The sequence below is a fragment of the Oryx dammah genome, unplaced genomic scaffold, assembly GCF_014754425.2.
Source record: "Oryx dammah isolate SB20612 unplaced genomic scaffold, SCBI_Odam_1.1 HiC_scaffold_2, whole genome shotgun sequence".
NCBI lineage: Eukaryota > Metazoa > Chordata > Mammalia > Artiodactyla > Bovidae > Oryx > Oryx dammah.
The window spans coordinates 43141575-43156567 of record NW_024070186.1 but is presented as its reverse complement, the minus strand read 5'-3'; positions in this window follow the sequence as shown (position 1 = coordinate 43156567).

Sequence of the window (14993 nt, the reverse complement as noted above, 5' to 3'; positions counted from 1 at the left end):
CTGATCTCCAGCAGCATATTGGGCACCTAAACTTCTAATTGTAGTTTTACACCCTAATCACATCTTTTGCACCCCAGGGCTCAGTCATGAGTCCAGCCAGGGCTAAGCAGAACAGAGGAGGGAGCTGGACTTGGAGAAAGATCTTTGTGATGTTGATGTTCTATTGATGACTGATCTTGATGTTTTAATGATGAAAGATTTTGATGTTCTATTCATCTTTTCTTCTTCTCGGCACTAAGACTGCATTACCCTATCACGTGTGTCTGACCCTCTCTTTATTCAAGGACTATTTGTGGTCTCACCGTAGACTTGTGGTAGGTTGACTCAGATATTCTCTAAACTTTGGTGGGGAACACAGCTAGAGGTCAAACCAGGACCACAGCTATACCATGCTCATGTATACAGAACAAGTGCCAGACTGGGAAGGAATTGTCACGCAGGTAGGGAAAGGACCAGAGAATATAAAGGAATGGACATTTTTGTGTTGGAATGGACCAGGGGAGAAATGATCTGCATGGATTCTAAAGACATGGATCTATTACTGCCTTTGCTGTACATAATTTTACTCATTCTTGGCATGTGTTTGTATGGACACAACATTTAAGTGAGAGGTGGGACTTCCCTGGCAATTCAGTGGTTGGTGCTCCACATTTCTAATGCATGGTGTGCAGGTTTGGTCCCTGGTCAGTGAATTAAGATCCCACATGCCTTACAGAAATAGAAAATAGAAAAGTAAATAAAAGTTAAAATAAAAAACTTATCTAACAATGAGACATAAGCAATAGGTTAAAATTATTAAAATCTTGATTTTTTAAAGTCATAATCTGACAGGTATATGCAGAATGATTTAAACTAGAGTGAGCAGGAAGACCAGCTAGAAATTACTGAAATTATCCAGGTGGAGAGTGCTTTAATTTTCCTTATCTGTCAGGAAACTCAGAGTTTTGTGCCAACTTGTTGTAGCTGACATTTAGCCACATTTAGAATATAATGACCTTTCCTTTTCATTTTTCAAACTACATACATGCTTCTTTTGTTTACTGGTCTTTAGGTTTTATTTTACTTGAATTTTTCCTTGTAAGTTATATCTTCCTACTTTTTAGAAGTAAATAGGCTGTAAGTAATAAAACGTATAAATGAAAAAAATGGTTTATTGCTAGTAATAACAAGACTAAATATGAGGGATACTTATTTGACATGTAGCCTTTACAAAGAACAGTTTAGTTCAGTTGCTCAGTTGTGTCCGACTCTTTGCAACCCCATGAATCACAGCACACCAGGCCTCCCTGTCCATCACCAACTCCCGGAGTTCACTGAAACTCACGTCCATTGAGTTGGTGATACCATCCAACCATCCCATCCTCGTTGTCCCCTTCTCCTCCTGCCCCTAATCCCTCCTAGCATCAGGGTCTTTTCCAATGAGTCAACTCTTCACATGAGGTGGCCAAAGTACTGGAGTTTCAGCTTTAGCATCATTCCTTCCAAAGAACATCCGGGACTGATCTCCATTAGAATGGACTGGTTGGATCTCCTTGCAGTCTAAGGGACTCTCAAGAGTCTTCTCCAACACCACAGTTCAAAAGCATCAATTCTTCGGTGCTCAGCTTTCTTCACAGTCCAACTCTCCCATCCATACATGACCACTGGAAAAATCATAGCCTTAGCTAGACAGGCCTTTGTTGGCAAAGTAATGTCTCTGCCTTTCAGTATGCTATCTAGATTGGTCATAACTTTTCTTCCAAGGAGTAAGCATCTTTTAATTTCATGGCTGTAGTCACCATCTACAGTGATTTTTGGAGCCCAAAAAAGTAAAGCCTGACACTGTTTCCATTGTGTGTCTATACCCACTTTAAAGATCAGTGATCAAAACTGGATTATGTAACAAGCTAAATGGGAAAAGAATTTGAAAAATAATAGATATGTGTGTGTATAACTGAATTACTCTGCTGTACACATAAAACTATTGCAACATTGTTAATGAACTATACTCCTATATGGTCTTCCCCAGAGGCTCAGCTGATAAAGAACCCGCCTGCCCATGTAGGAAATGCAAGAGATGCGAGTTTGATCCATGGGTTGGAAAGATCCCCTGGAGAAATAAATGATAACCCGCTCCAGTGTTCTTGTCCTGGAAAATTCTGTGGACAGAGGTGCCTACTAGACTACAGTCCGTGGGGTTGCAAACAGTTGGACACAGGTCACAAAGAGTTGGACACAACTGAGCCCACATGCATGCACGCATACTTCAGTATAAAATAAAAAGTTAAAAAAATACGAAAACAAAAACAAAAAAACCCTGGGTAATGGCCTCAATAACACAGGGCTCAGTGAAGTCTGTTCCTTTCCAAGGTTGAACAGATGGAGAGGTAGGAAGGGTGGTGTGATCAGATTTACCAGCAATTTGCAGTGAGTAGATGTGTTCATTGTTACCAAAGAGCAGTGACTATATGGGGAACACAGTTATGTGCTAGGTGTTAGAGTTTATTAATTAGTGAGGACACTTGCTCTTCAAAAGCTTAAAGAAAATATAAAACCATGAAGGATTAGCAAATAGAAATATAATGTGCTATATCCTCCAGGATTTGGCAAAGAGCTTGCAAACTCAACTGCCTACAGGGCGCAGGCAGATCATCTTGAATGAGTCAAGTGGACAAAGTGTATATAATATAAAGAGGAGTGGTGGGAGGAGGGTGGACAGAAGTTTCCAACCCTTCAGTCATAGGGTTGATTCCCTTGGCAGCCAGCCCTGGATGCCTCATCCTTAGGTACTTTCCAAAAATCACTACATTAATGTAAAACCAGTTATAATAGAAAGGGGCATGTTATAAGTAACAAGACATCATTTCATCTTTATGGCTCTGAGATATCTTCAGGAACTGAAGACCAAATATTATCACAAAAGATGCTCCCATTCCTCTTAATGCTCAGGAAATTCCAAGGGTTTTGAGAGCTGTGAGCCACAAATCTTGGATGAAAACCAAATATATATTTCTTATAAACCAACATAGCTTGGGAGTGAGGGCTAGGAGTCTGAATTTTCAGTAAAAGCATGGATAAGCCTTTTGGTACAAGGCCAGAAAGAATGTGGCTGCTGTAGCTTTTGTATGACAACTAATCCCAAAGTGGGGTGGGGGGGAGATTCAGTCAAATGCATGTCATTTAACATTCACTGTGTGAGAAAGACAATTTATAAAACCCTCCAAGTTTCCAAAGGTTTAGATTATGGGATGTGCAGTCAAGTTTGGGGTCTCAATCCTAATTTTGTTTTCTGGTTATAATAGTATTCATGTGATTAATAGTACTAGAAAGTTTTTCTGCATCCTGTATCTCAGTTATTCCTTATGAGACCCCTGAAACAGGTTCTATTATTAGCCCACATTTGGTACCCCCAGGATATGAAGACTTTGGAAGGTAAAGCAACTTGCCCAAAGCCACATTTCTAGGTCAGTTGTGATCTCTGAGTCACTTCAGTTGGTTCCAATTCTGTGAAACTGGATAGACTGTAGTCTGCCAGGCTCCTCTGTCCATGGGATTCTCCAGGCAAGAATACTAGAGTGGGTTGCCATTTCTTCTTCCAGAGTATCTTCCCGACTCAGGGATTGAACCCGTGACCCTTATTTCTCCTGCACTGGCAGGAAGATTCTTTACCACTAGTGCCACATTGGAAGCAACATATTCTAGAGCCAGACTGGTCTGACTGAAGAGTGTGAGTTTCACTGTGCAGCTTTCTCCATTGATTTGAATGTGACATGACAAGCTTTTGACTTGCCTTGAGTGGGTTTTTGGCTTTTTTCACAAAGTCAAATGTCCTGATATACATCACATGTTCTGTAAATATATATAAATGCATAAAACAGATGTTTTATTAACTATGAAATAATGGTTGATGTAATTGGCATTTACCTGGCACTAAGTTCCAGGAAATTTGCTAGGTGATTTCACTTTGAGCCTTAGCTATTATTTTAAATTTTCCCTCATGTGAACTTCTAAATTGGTTTCCACTATGTCCATTCAAAGGGAGGAATCTTGCCCTGTCCCTTTCATGCTAGTTACCATCTGCATCTTTATGTAGCCCTTTTAATCTCTGGGAAAAGTTGAGTATAAGGAGAGATACAGCCCACCTGAGGTTCCTGGTCACTGAGCGATTATTTTACCACTGTTCCCAGAGCCCAACACCTAGAGAACTTTTCCTTCTCAACAGTGAACATTTCTTCCCACAGGCTTCTAAAATAAAAAGTCATGGCCCACTGCTGAGCATGTATCCAGAAACACTCAGTTAAAACCACAGGAAGAACTATTATTGCAGAATGTGAAAACTTGTATCCTCATACAATTTCATCTGAAATGTCATATTCTTTGACTCTCTCAGGGAGGAAAAGAAGTAGAAACAAATGAAAAAATAGGGATTGATATGAGGAGGAATCCAACCAAGCAGTAGGTTGCCACATAGAAACACAGAGAATGGTTTCTACTAACAAACAAAAGCCTGTCACAAGACTGGGAAATAGAGGGTTGTACTGAAGATAGGTACCACATATCATGAAAAAAATGAACCTGTGTAAGAGGGAGAAAAGTAGGACATGCATTCTTTTTTTTTTTTCCTAAATGGCTTGATAAGTACATTAGCTTAGCAAAGAAAATTACTTCTTGGTATTGGTTGGTACAGGGATAGCATATCATTGGGAAAATAAATTCTTCTTCTTGTTTAAAAATACTTTTAAGGAAGGAAAATAGACCTTAGAAAAAGAGATAAAAAACCAGACTGTTACAGCAAAGATTTATTTTGAAATTTATTTTATGATAGACTATTAAATAGTCTAGAAATTGCTTTAGAAAATTTATACCTGACGAAAATCGTTTGGTGCATCAGACCCAGGAATCACTGGTCCTTAGGTTGATCTCGTAATAAATATTTTAAAAGTTTGCTGCATGCTTTTCTATTTAAACATGGTAGGTAATATTTTTTTATTGCCATATCTTTAAGATAAAAGACATCTCAAATGTAAAGTACATAGAATTCAAATAAGGTATCCTTTCTTCAGTGCTTATTATACACAAGCCACAGTGTTAAGTGCTATAATTCAGATCACCTGTTCTTCAAAACCTTTCAATGTCTTTCTATGGAACTTGGAATGAAATCCAAATTCTCACAGCTGTGTCCTGTGGTCTGCCCTCCACCTGTGTGCCACTTCACCTGGACCACTCTGCCTCTCTCCTTCCAGTGCCTCTCACAATCTAAGCCCTTTGCCACTGAAGGTCATCTCCACTTTGTTTATTCTTTCTTGAGTACTAACTTACTGTTGTGTTTCTTTACAGGGATCTCATTCACACTGTTCAAATCCCCGCTTAATGTCATATTTTCAGAAGGACCGTCCCTGGTCCTCATTTTAAAATAGTTTTCCCATCTACCCCCGCCCCCATCCCACCATCACTGATTCTGCCACAGCATGCTTTTATCTCCTTCACAGAACTTGTCACACTCTGATTTCTTGTTTTTTTTCTCCAGCTGTACTAGGGACTTTGTCATTCTTATTATCTATTTTGTCAAATCTTATAATGGTGCCTGGTACACTCAATATGTGTCACGTTTCTGCTAATCGCAAGAAATGAATAAATGTAAGGAATAGAAACTAATATTTATAGAACCCCACTTTTATAGTGAAAACTTTACTAACTATATGTTAGTTTATATAGTTACTATGAGATACATATTTTTCTAGCTCACTGAGGAGAAAAGTGGAAACTTAAGTCTTATAATGGTGCCAAGTCCTTAAGGAATGCCCACTCTAGCTATATCATTGGAAGTGAGCTCATCATATAATGGATCTGGATTTTCTGTTCTTCCATGGTGCTATGTTGAAATCTCATATAACTTGCATTAATTAAACCATCAGATTTAGCCCTACTTATCATGCCTGCAGTGAATCACGCATGTGTTTGTGGTTATGAATGTCTCTATAAAATAAACTTCTTTTGGAGCAAAGACACTATCTTCTGTGTTCATAAATGTGAAATGCCCATTAGATGAACACTTGCAATCCTTTAATTACAATCTTTTACATTCATATAACAATTATGCAAAGACTTCTCAAGCACATTAGCTCCTTACATTTCCTTTCATGTCTCCAATAGGCAAGCAGGGCAGGCATCATTATCCTCCTGCCGCGGATGCTGAAGCTCTGTGATATTAAGTGGCTTGTCTAAGGTGGCAGAGCTAGCATGTGGTGGAGAGGCCTATTGGCCTCCACCTTCTGTCCCCAGAGCATAATTCCATTGCCCTAAGGCTCATCTTGTCCATCTTGCCCACCCCATCCATCCTTTATCCTCTGAGCGTTTCCTGAAAGTCAGCACTATGACATACTGAGAGCTTTAACCAGAAGTGAGAATGAAGGGGTTCTTGGTAGGGAAAACAGATGAGCAAACAGATTTCTCTGCCTGCTCCCTATCTCCCCCAGTGGCCCTCTCCTGCTCCCCCTCCATGGAGCCCTTACTTTCATGCTTACTGATCTGTACTATTTTAATAGGTGACAATGATGAGATATTCTTTCTCTGCTCATTTGGCTTCGTATGCTAATGAAACATGGCCTAAAATGTCTCAAATCGTTTCCTTCTCCTCCATTCCTACTAGTCCTACTCTAGTTTCAGTCTTTATCTTTCTATTGTCTTCCAGCATTTTTGACTTCTTTTTTCTTCAGCCTAGTTACCATCCATTTCACTCTCTACACTGTACGTGGAGTTTGAATTCTATAGCACAGAACTAATCATGTTGTTTTCCCTCTCTCAAGTCATCAGTGGCTTCCTTTTGCTTGTAGCCTAAGTCCAGACTCTTCAGTGTATCACCCAAAGCCCTTAATAACTGAGTCTCTTGCTGTTCCAGCTCTCTTCCTGGTATATACTATGGTTTTCTTTTAAAAAAACACCTCCATCTATTGTCTGTGCGTGTCATGCAGTCTCATAACCCTTATCATGGTGTTTCTGCCTCCTTGAATGCTCTGTCCACTTCTCTAAAGTTCACCTCAAACATAACTTCCCATTTGAAGCTTTCCTGGACTTGCCTATATTACGTCTTTTTACCAAAGAAGATATTTTTCCTCCAGTTTTGTCTCCCATGGCATTTTGTTGAGCTCTCTGTTAGGGCTACAGTTATGATTCTTTGTGGGTGAGAATTAACTCAGTATTTGAACACACAAATCAGGAAAAGGAATTTGGAGGAAAGGATGGGAGGATGGATAAGATTAGTAGAGACTGAGTGGGACATAGCATCAACAGTGTTTCATGTAAGGAAGTGAACTAAGTCCATGATTAACTGGAATTGCTTTCTATCACCTAAGTGAAACCTTATCCCAAGTAAGATACACTGGCTGAAAATGAAAAATAGTGCCTTTGACAAAAGATGCAAAGAATTTTAAAAGTGCTTGAGCATGTAGCGAGTCCTAATCTTGTTTACATGGCTGGCAGAGAAGCCTGACTTACCAAGTGTCACCTCCTGCCTGTGGTTTTTATTCTTAATTTTCTACAACCTCACAACCATGTAGTATTTGGCAAATCTGACAAACAAAGAACATACATAATTACATCATTTCCCACTGAACATCTGCAGCACTCTTATTTGGCCATAGGAAGTGCAAGAAAAATCAGGTGGGACATTGGATGAAAGGTCATTAAAAAAAAACCTAATAAATCCTCTTACATGGTGACATTGTTAGACGAGGTTATTGCAAAACACTTCCAGGTTGGTTTGGGGATTTTCAGAATTTTCACATTTTAAAAGGAATAATACATTTCCTTTTTGCAAGAAGGACAGTTCTGACCAAAGAAGTCATGGTGACACACTTTCCGGAGATGAGAGGATGGTGCACACACATGTTCACCAATGATCTTAGAAAAAGAGATGTTGTGTCAAACGCTGTGCTCTCCACTTGAGGGAAAGGGCTTTGCTTCTTTAAAGGAAGCAAATTAGTTGCAGGCAGCATCTGAAAAGTTGAAGAAACATCTGGAAAGGCCGATAATAGACTGACTTCCTGAAATGTGGTTTTGACTATGATGACTTCAGACAGGAAGCTTATGCTTTTTATCATAGCATTGGAAAAAGACAAAGTTGCAAAGTAAAACTGATTTAACTGCATACAGGGTTGGAATTCTCTTTTATATTAAAGTCATTAAGGTTTAAAAATGTTATCTTCAGAAGATTTAACAGTTATCAAATATTTTTACCTACTTTCTTTCATAGGGAATATTTAAAGAAAAATATATGCACTTTTGCCTATTAAATTCAAATGTTGTAATCTCTCTTTGAATTATATCATGGAGGCATTTTTAATAAAAATGACATTTCATTCCTCCAAACCAGAATTTTGACGTGAGTAAAGTTTTACCTATGATTAAGTTGAGTTGAGAGTACTCCTGAGAAGAAAAATAATAACCAGCAAAGAAATTAATCATGTTTTTCTAGTGATGTGGCTTTTGGCTCTTTTATTTTATGATAGCTTTTTAGTTTATTTTTTTTAGTTGCAGGAAAATTGCTTTGCAATGTTGTATTGGCTTTTTAAGAACTTAAGGCTATAAGAATAATCCTAGGAGTTATCAAATGCATGTGTAATCTTTTTTAGATTTTATACACATGTGAGTATTGTTCACAAATATAAATTCATGGCATTCTCTCAGGAGATTGGGCAAATCCTTTAGCAGCATATTTCCCTGATTACCAACAATTTGCAGTGCTCTATTAACATTTAAATAAATATTTATGCCATTGAAGGCACTCCACATACTTCAGAGGAAGTATTCTGCTGTATTTAAAGAAATATGTGCATTTTATGTGCCAAACCTTGAACATCCTTTGGGACTTCCTGTTGGCCATCTCTGAATACATGAAGTTGTAAAGCAGCTTTTATTTTCATGTTGAAAAAAGGGAGTTACCCTTTATCACCTCTTGTCAGATGCATACATCTCAGCTTCTGACCGAAAGTTGAACATAGGAACATAACAATTCTTTACTCAGTTGCTGTTAAGGAGGAAGTTTGCTTTTTAATGAGTGCAGAGAATGTGGTGTCCATCTAAACGTGGCTATGGACACATACTTTTGAATCTTACCCAAAGTTCACACATCAATTTCTTACAGTTCCATTATGTAGATATTGCACCTCTTTTCTCTAATGTCTCATCTGTCCTTTATCTCCAGCCAAGCAAACTTTCCAATCTTCCCCTGACAAGCTCTACTTTTTGGGATTTGTTGGCCTGCTTCCTCTCCTTGTAATGAGCTTTCTCATTTCTCTACTTCTCAAAGTCTTTTCCATCTTTCTAGGATTGATCAGCTCAAATGCAATAATCTACTTAAAGACGTATCTGTTACCTCTTCAATAATTAGTCTTTTTCTCCTTCAGTTGAGCTCTATTAATTCAGAAAGGATTAGCACGCTGTCTTATGTCCTATGAGAGTTGGACAAATAAGAGAACAGCTACCCTCAAAAATTAGAAAATAAGGTATATATGTGTACTGAGATTCATGGGGTCACAGAGTTGGACACGACTGAGCGACTGAACTGAACATAAACATAATACAGTTCAGATTCATATTTAATATCTGTATACTACTGAATGAGACAGAATGATTTGAAGTTATGCACACACACATGCATGTATATACATACAAGAGTTACCTAATAGTGGGCCTGTGAGTGATTAAATGAGAATTTAATGGATTGCACAGATTTCATGGCATTTACCCTTTTGTTCTGTTGGGGGTTCATTCATTTATCTGTTTAGCTCCCAAGTGATTCTTTAGTTCAAAAGAATTAAAGTGAACGTTATAAGCATTTTCTTTTATTACTATAAAAATTTTCATTGTAGAATAATGCAGAAACTTATAATGTAAAAGTTGAAAGTTATTTTATTCCTATTCTTACTCTTAAGGGGTAACTGTATAAGCAGTTTGTATATCCCTTTGGGCTTTTCACTGTTCACAATTTGTGTGCACGTAAAATTTGTACATATATAAAACAAAGTATTAATATACATATAGGCATTTCAAAATAGCAGAGAGGATTTGAACCTAGGCAGGCTGTCCCCAAAATTTACATTCTTGATCACTGATACGTACTGTCTCTTATATAGTTGTCCTTACACTTCCTCCTTATTGTTTAGGTCGTTCTCATTCACAGATTTTAGTTCTATCATTCCAAAAATGCTTTGGTGCTCTAAATAAAATTCTGAGAGGCATTATACAAAAACAATTTGTGTTTTTAGAGAAATTCATCTTTTGTTTTCACATCCTCTAAACTTACATATAAAATGGCTCTTTCTCCTTGACGATAGATTTAAAAGCATACAGCATGTACCCTTCCTATGTCCCCTTTCCAAACACTCTCTCTCTCTGATGCTACCTGAATCTCATAGTCCTGATGCTGGAATCATAAGCAGCAGTCAGTGTACTCCCCACCTTTGAGTCCTTTCTGTACTCTAACTCCAGACACTGAGTCAAGAGAGGTGGGCTTTGTTTCCTTCAAGTGCAGAAAGATACCATGTGTAAATTTCTTCCCTTCTGGATGGAGCGGAAGATAATAGAACACAGCAGAGGGGACTTCAGTTGAAATTCAGGATCTACCCAAAGGTGGACCTTGGTCGGCAGGGTACTCAGTACCTTTAAATCATAATGGATCTACAATTTGTATTTCCAGAGTTATACTTTCAAGTACATTTTGGAGGCCCATACACTTACCAGAGGAGTTTGCAACTATTGAAATCTTTATTTCTATGGTAAATTAAAGGTTCCTTGTTTGGAACTTGAAACACACAAAGTTAAGTATAGGTACAAATTAGACACCCTACTTGATTCTACAAAGATTGGATACAAGTGAACACTGAGTTTTGTTGTTGAATTTCAGAAACAGTAATTGCAGAAGTTCTTGAGTACTGATTTTTATTTTTTATTTATTTATTTTAAAGTTCTAATTCATTATTTTTTATTAAAAAATGTTTGTCAGAGCATAGTTGTTCACAATGTTGTATTAGTTTCTGCTCTACAGCAAGTGAATCAGCTATATGTGTACATATATCCCCTCTTTTTTGGATTTCTTCCCCATTTGGGTCACCACAGAGCACTGAATAGAGTTCCCTGTGCTATACAGTGAGTTCTCATTTGTTATCTATTTTATACATAGTGTGTATATATCAGTCCCAATCTCTCAATTCATCCCACCTTCCTTCTCCCTTTGGTGTCTATACATTTGGTCTCTGCATCTTTCTCTCTTTATCCTTTGCAAGTAGGTTCATTTGTACCATTTTTCTAGATTCCACATATATGCATTAATATATCCATTAATATATCCATTTCCTCCTCCAGGGGATCTTCCCTACCCAGGGATTGAACCCGTGTCTCCCACATTGTGGGCAGACGCTTTATCCTTCAAACCACCAGGGAAGCCCCTTCTAGATTCCACATATATGCATTAATATAGGGCTTTGCAGCCCGATATTTAGAATATATCAATTGACTAGGCTAGTAAAGAAATAAAAACTAGTATCTCTTAGGCCTTTAACTTCATGCCTCATTTTCTCCACTTGTAAAATGAGGATATAATGATACTATTTACCTCCAAGTGTTGTCACATGGATAAATAAAAGTGTGAAAGTGTAAAAGTGTTTGTCACTCAGTCGTGTCCGACTCTTTGCAATCCCTCGGACTATAGCCCGCCAGGCTCCTTTTCCATGGAATTCTCCAGGCAAGAATACTGGACTGGGGAGCCAGTCCCTTCTCCAGGGGATCTTCCCAACCCAGGGATTGAACCTGGATTCTCCTGCATACCAGGCAATTCTTTACTGTCTGAGCCACCTGGGAAGCCCCCATGAATAAATGAATTAATATATATGAACCACTTAAGAGTGGCAGGCAAATGCAGGTATGTTAGTGTCTATCATTAGCACCAAATGATCATTCACAAACCCTTATTATGAGCAGACATATAGAAAATTCCTTCAGGCACCAGAGTTCAATCAGGCTAACTCCAAAAAAGCACATTAGGCTGCTGTGTCTAAACAACCAAGAAATCTTCAAACTTCATTTTCTAAGGGGAAAAAAATGAAACTGAAAAATAGCCATTCTTGATTCTGTTGACAATGAGGTTTCTTATTGAAGGTGAAGAAAAGATTCTAAAATTAGATTGTGGTGATAGTTGCACAACTCTGGTTATATACTAAAACCATTGAACTGATACTTTAGTAATTTTATTCATTTTTGGCTGTGCTGGGTCTTTGCTCCTGTGAGGGCTTTTCTCTAGTTGGGGTGAATGGGGCTACTCTTGAGTTGGGATACATGGGTCTCTTATTGAGGTGGCTTCTCTTATTGCAGAGCACAGGCTCTCCATGAGCATGGGCTTCAGTAGTTGCCGAAGGTGGGCTCAGTAGTTGTGGCTCCTGGGCTCTAGAACACATGTGCAATAGTTGCGGAGCACAGGCTTAGTGTCTGTGCAGCGGCATGTGGGATCTTCGCAGATTAGGGATTGAAACTGTGTCTCCTGCATTGGTAGGCAGATTCTTTACTATTGAGCCACTAGGGAAACCCCTGAATTGACACTTTAAATGAGTGAGTTATATGGGTACATCAATTATCTTAATAAAGCTCTTAAAAGTCTGACCCTCTTAAAATTTTTTTCTAGGCATTTATGGGAATTTGTCTGGTCTGCAAAGGTAAATTAGGATAAGACTGCTGAAGGTTTTTTAAAGATAATTATTATTTGTGAAAATATATCTACAAACTATATGGTCTGGGCATAATAGCAAGATCTGGTACCAGATTTATGAATTAAATAAATTTAGAGGGAGACTAAATACCACTACGAAGCTCTTGCCTTTGTTTCTAATGCTAATGATGTTAGATGTTTCTTTTATCCAAGTGCTAAGTTTCATAGAAACTAATCAATAGTCATATTACTCATTCTGAGGTAGTAAAGCAGTAAAATTGGATTCAGAACAATATGACCTTCATTAAGAAGTTCTGTGATAATTTTAAAGTGAGGAACTTACATGATATCGTAAAAAGACTCACCTAGAGTGATCTTTCAAGTCACAGTCAGTCATGGCAGTTAAACAATGCAGATGAGATGTTTCAAATCTGCTGTTTTCCTCTGTCTTAATACCAAATTCCATCACAGTGGCTTCAGTGAATGTTCAATTTTATTTTTATTATCTGCAGATTCAGCTGGTAATTATTGGGTGTGACAGAAGCCCCAGCTGAAAAACCTAGGACCTTATGACATCCTTTTCACACTAACTTGTCAGCAACTGTGATCTCAGTGGAGGCTGTAATTGCCCCATGACGAGAGCTACCATGCGGATTCTGTCTTTTACTTTGTGAGACTGATCACCAGAAATTCCAGTCTTCTGATGATGAAACTTGCCGAAAAGTATACTTCAAACTATTTGCCTATTTAGTGGTTTTCACGTTTACTTACATTTTTAGTAGTTCTTCAGTTTCTAAGTCTTATAAAAACGCAGTATTTCCTCTAAAAACATCTATTTGTACATTAAGACAAGCGGAGCATAGAAGTACTGAGTCCAGCTGCTGGTGCTAAGTCGCTTCAGTCGTGTCTGCCTCTGTGCAACCCTACAGACAGCAGCCCACCAGGCTCCCCCGTCCCTGGGATTCTCCAGGCAAGAACACTGGAGTGGGTTGCCATTTCCTCCTCCAATGCATGAAAGTGAAAAGTGAAAGTGAAGTCGCCCAATCGTGTCTAACTCTTAGCGACCCCATAGACTGCAGCCTACCAGGCTCCTCTGTCCATGGAATTTTCCAGGCAAGAGTACTGGAGTGGGGTGCCATTGCCTTCTCCAACTGAGTCCAGCAGTGGTCCATTAAATTCAGTGAACAATTTAAGAATACCTCAAGTTGTAGGTAATTAGAAATGGGTTCAGGATATGATTATAAGTCAAAATAGCTGGCTATATAAGTAACGTTAGCCAGACTCTGTAAATCAGCTCAATTGTCTGATTTTCCCCATTCAGAATACACCCCCAAATGAACTGAAGCAGTTTTAGTTTGGACTTGGCTCCCTTTTCCACTCAGATCCTACTCTTGATTTATTATCTGTAAGTGAAATGGGAGGGCTCTGTCAGCTGGAGGGGTCTGTGCCTCTGTGTCCCACCGTTGTTCAGTCTCTCAGTCATGTCCAACTCTTAGTGACCCCACGGACTGCAGCGTGCCAGGCTTCCTTTTCCTTCATCATCTCCTAGAGTTTGCTCAAACTCATGTCCACTGAGTCGGTGATATCATCCGATCATCTCATCCTCTGTTGCCCCCTTCTCCTGCCCTCAATCTTTCCCAGCATCAGAGTCTTTTCAAATAAGTTAGTTTTTCGCATCAGGTGGCCAAAGTATTGGTGCTTCAGTATCAATCTTTCCAATGAACATTCAGGGTTGATTTCCTTTAGGATTGACTGATCTGACCTCCTTGCAGTCCAAGAGGACTCTCAAAGAGTCTCTTCAGCACCACAGTTTGAAAGCATCAATTCTTCAGTGCTCAGCCTTCTTTATGGTCCAACTCTCACATGGGTATATAACTATTTGAAAAACCATAGCTTGACTATATGGACATTTGTTGGCAAAGTGATGTCTCTTTCTTAATACACTGTCTAGGTTTATCATAGTTTTACTTCCAAAGAGCAAGAATCTTTTAATTTTGTGGCTGCGGTCACCATCTGCAGTGATTTTGAAGCCAAGAAAATAAACTCTGTCACTGTTTCCATTTTCCCCCCATCTATTTGCAACAAAGTGGTGGGGCTGGATGCCATGATCTTAGTTTTTTGAATGTTGAGTTTTAAGCCAGCTTTTTCACTGTCCTCTTTCACTATCATCAAGAGGCTCTTTAGTTTCTCTTTGCTTTCTGCCATTAGGGTGGTGTTATCTACATATCTGAGGTTATTGATATTTCTTCCTGCAATCTTGATTTCAGCTTCTACTTCATCTAGCCTGGCATTTTCATGATGTACTATATATATGTTT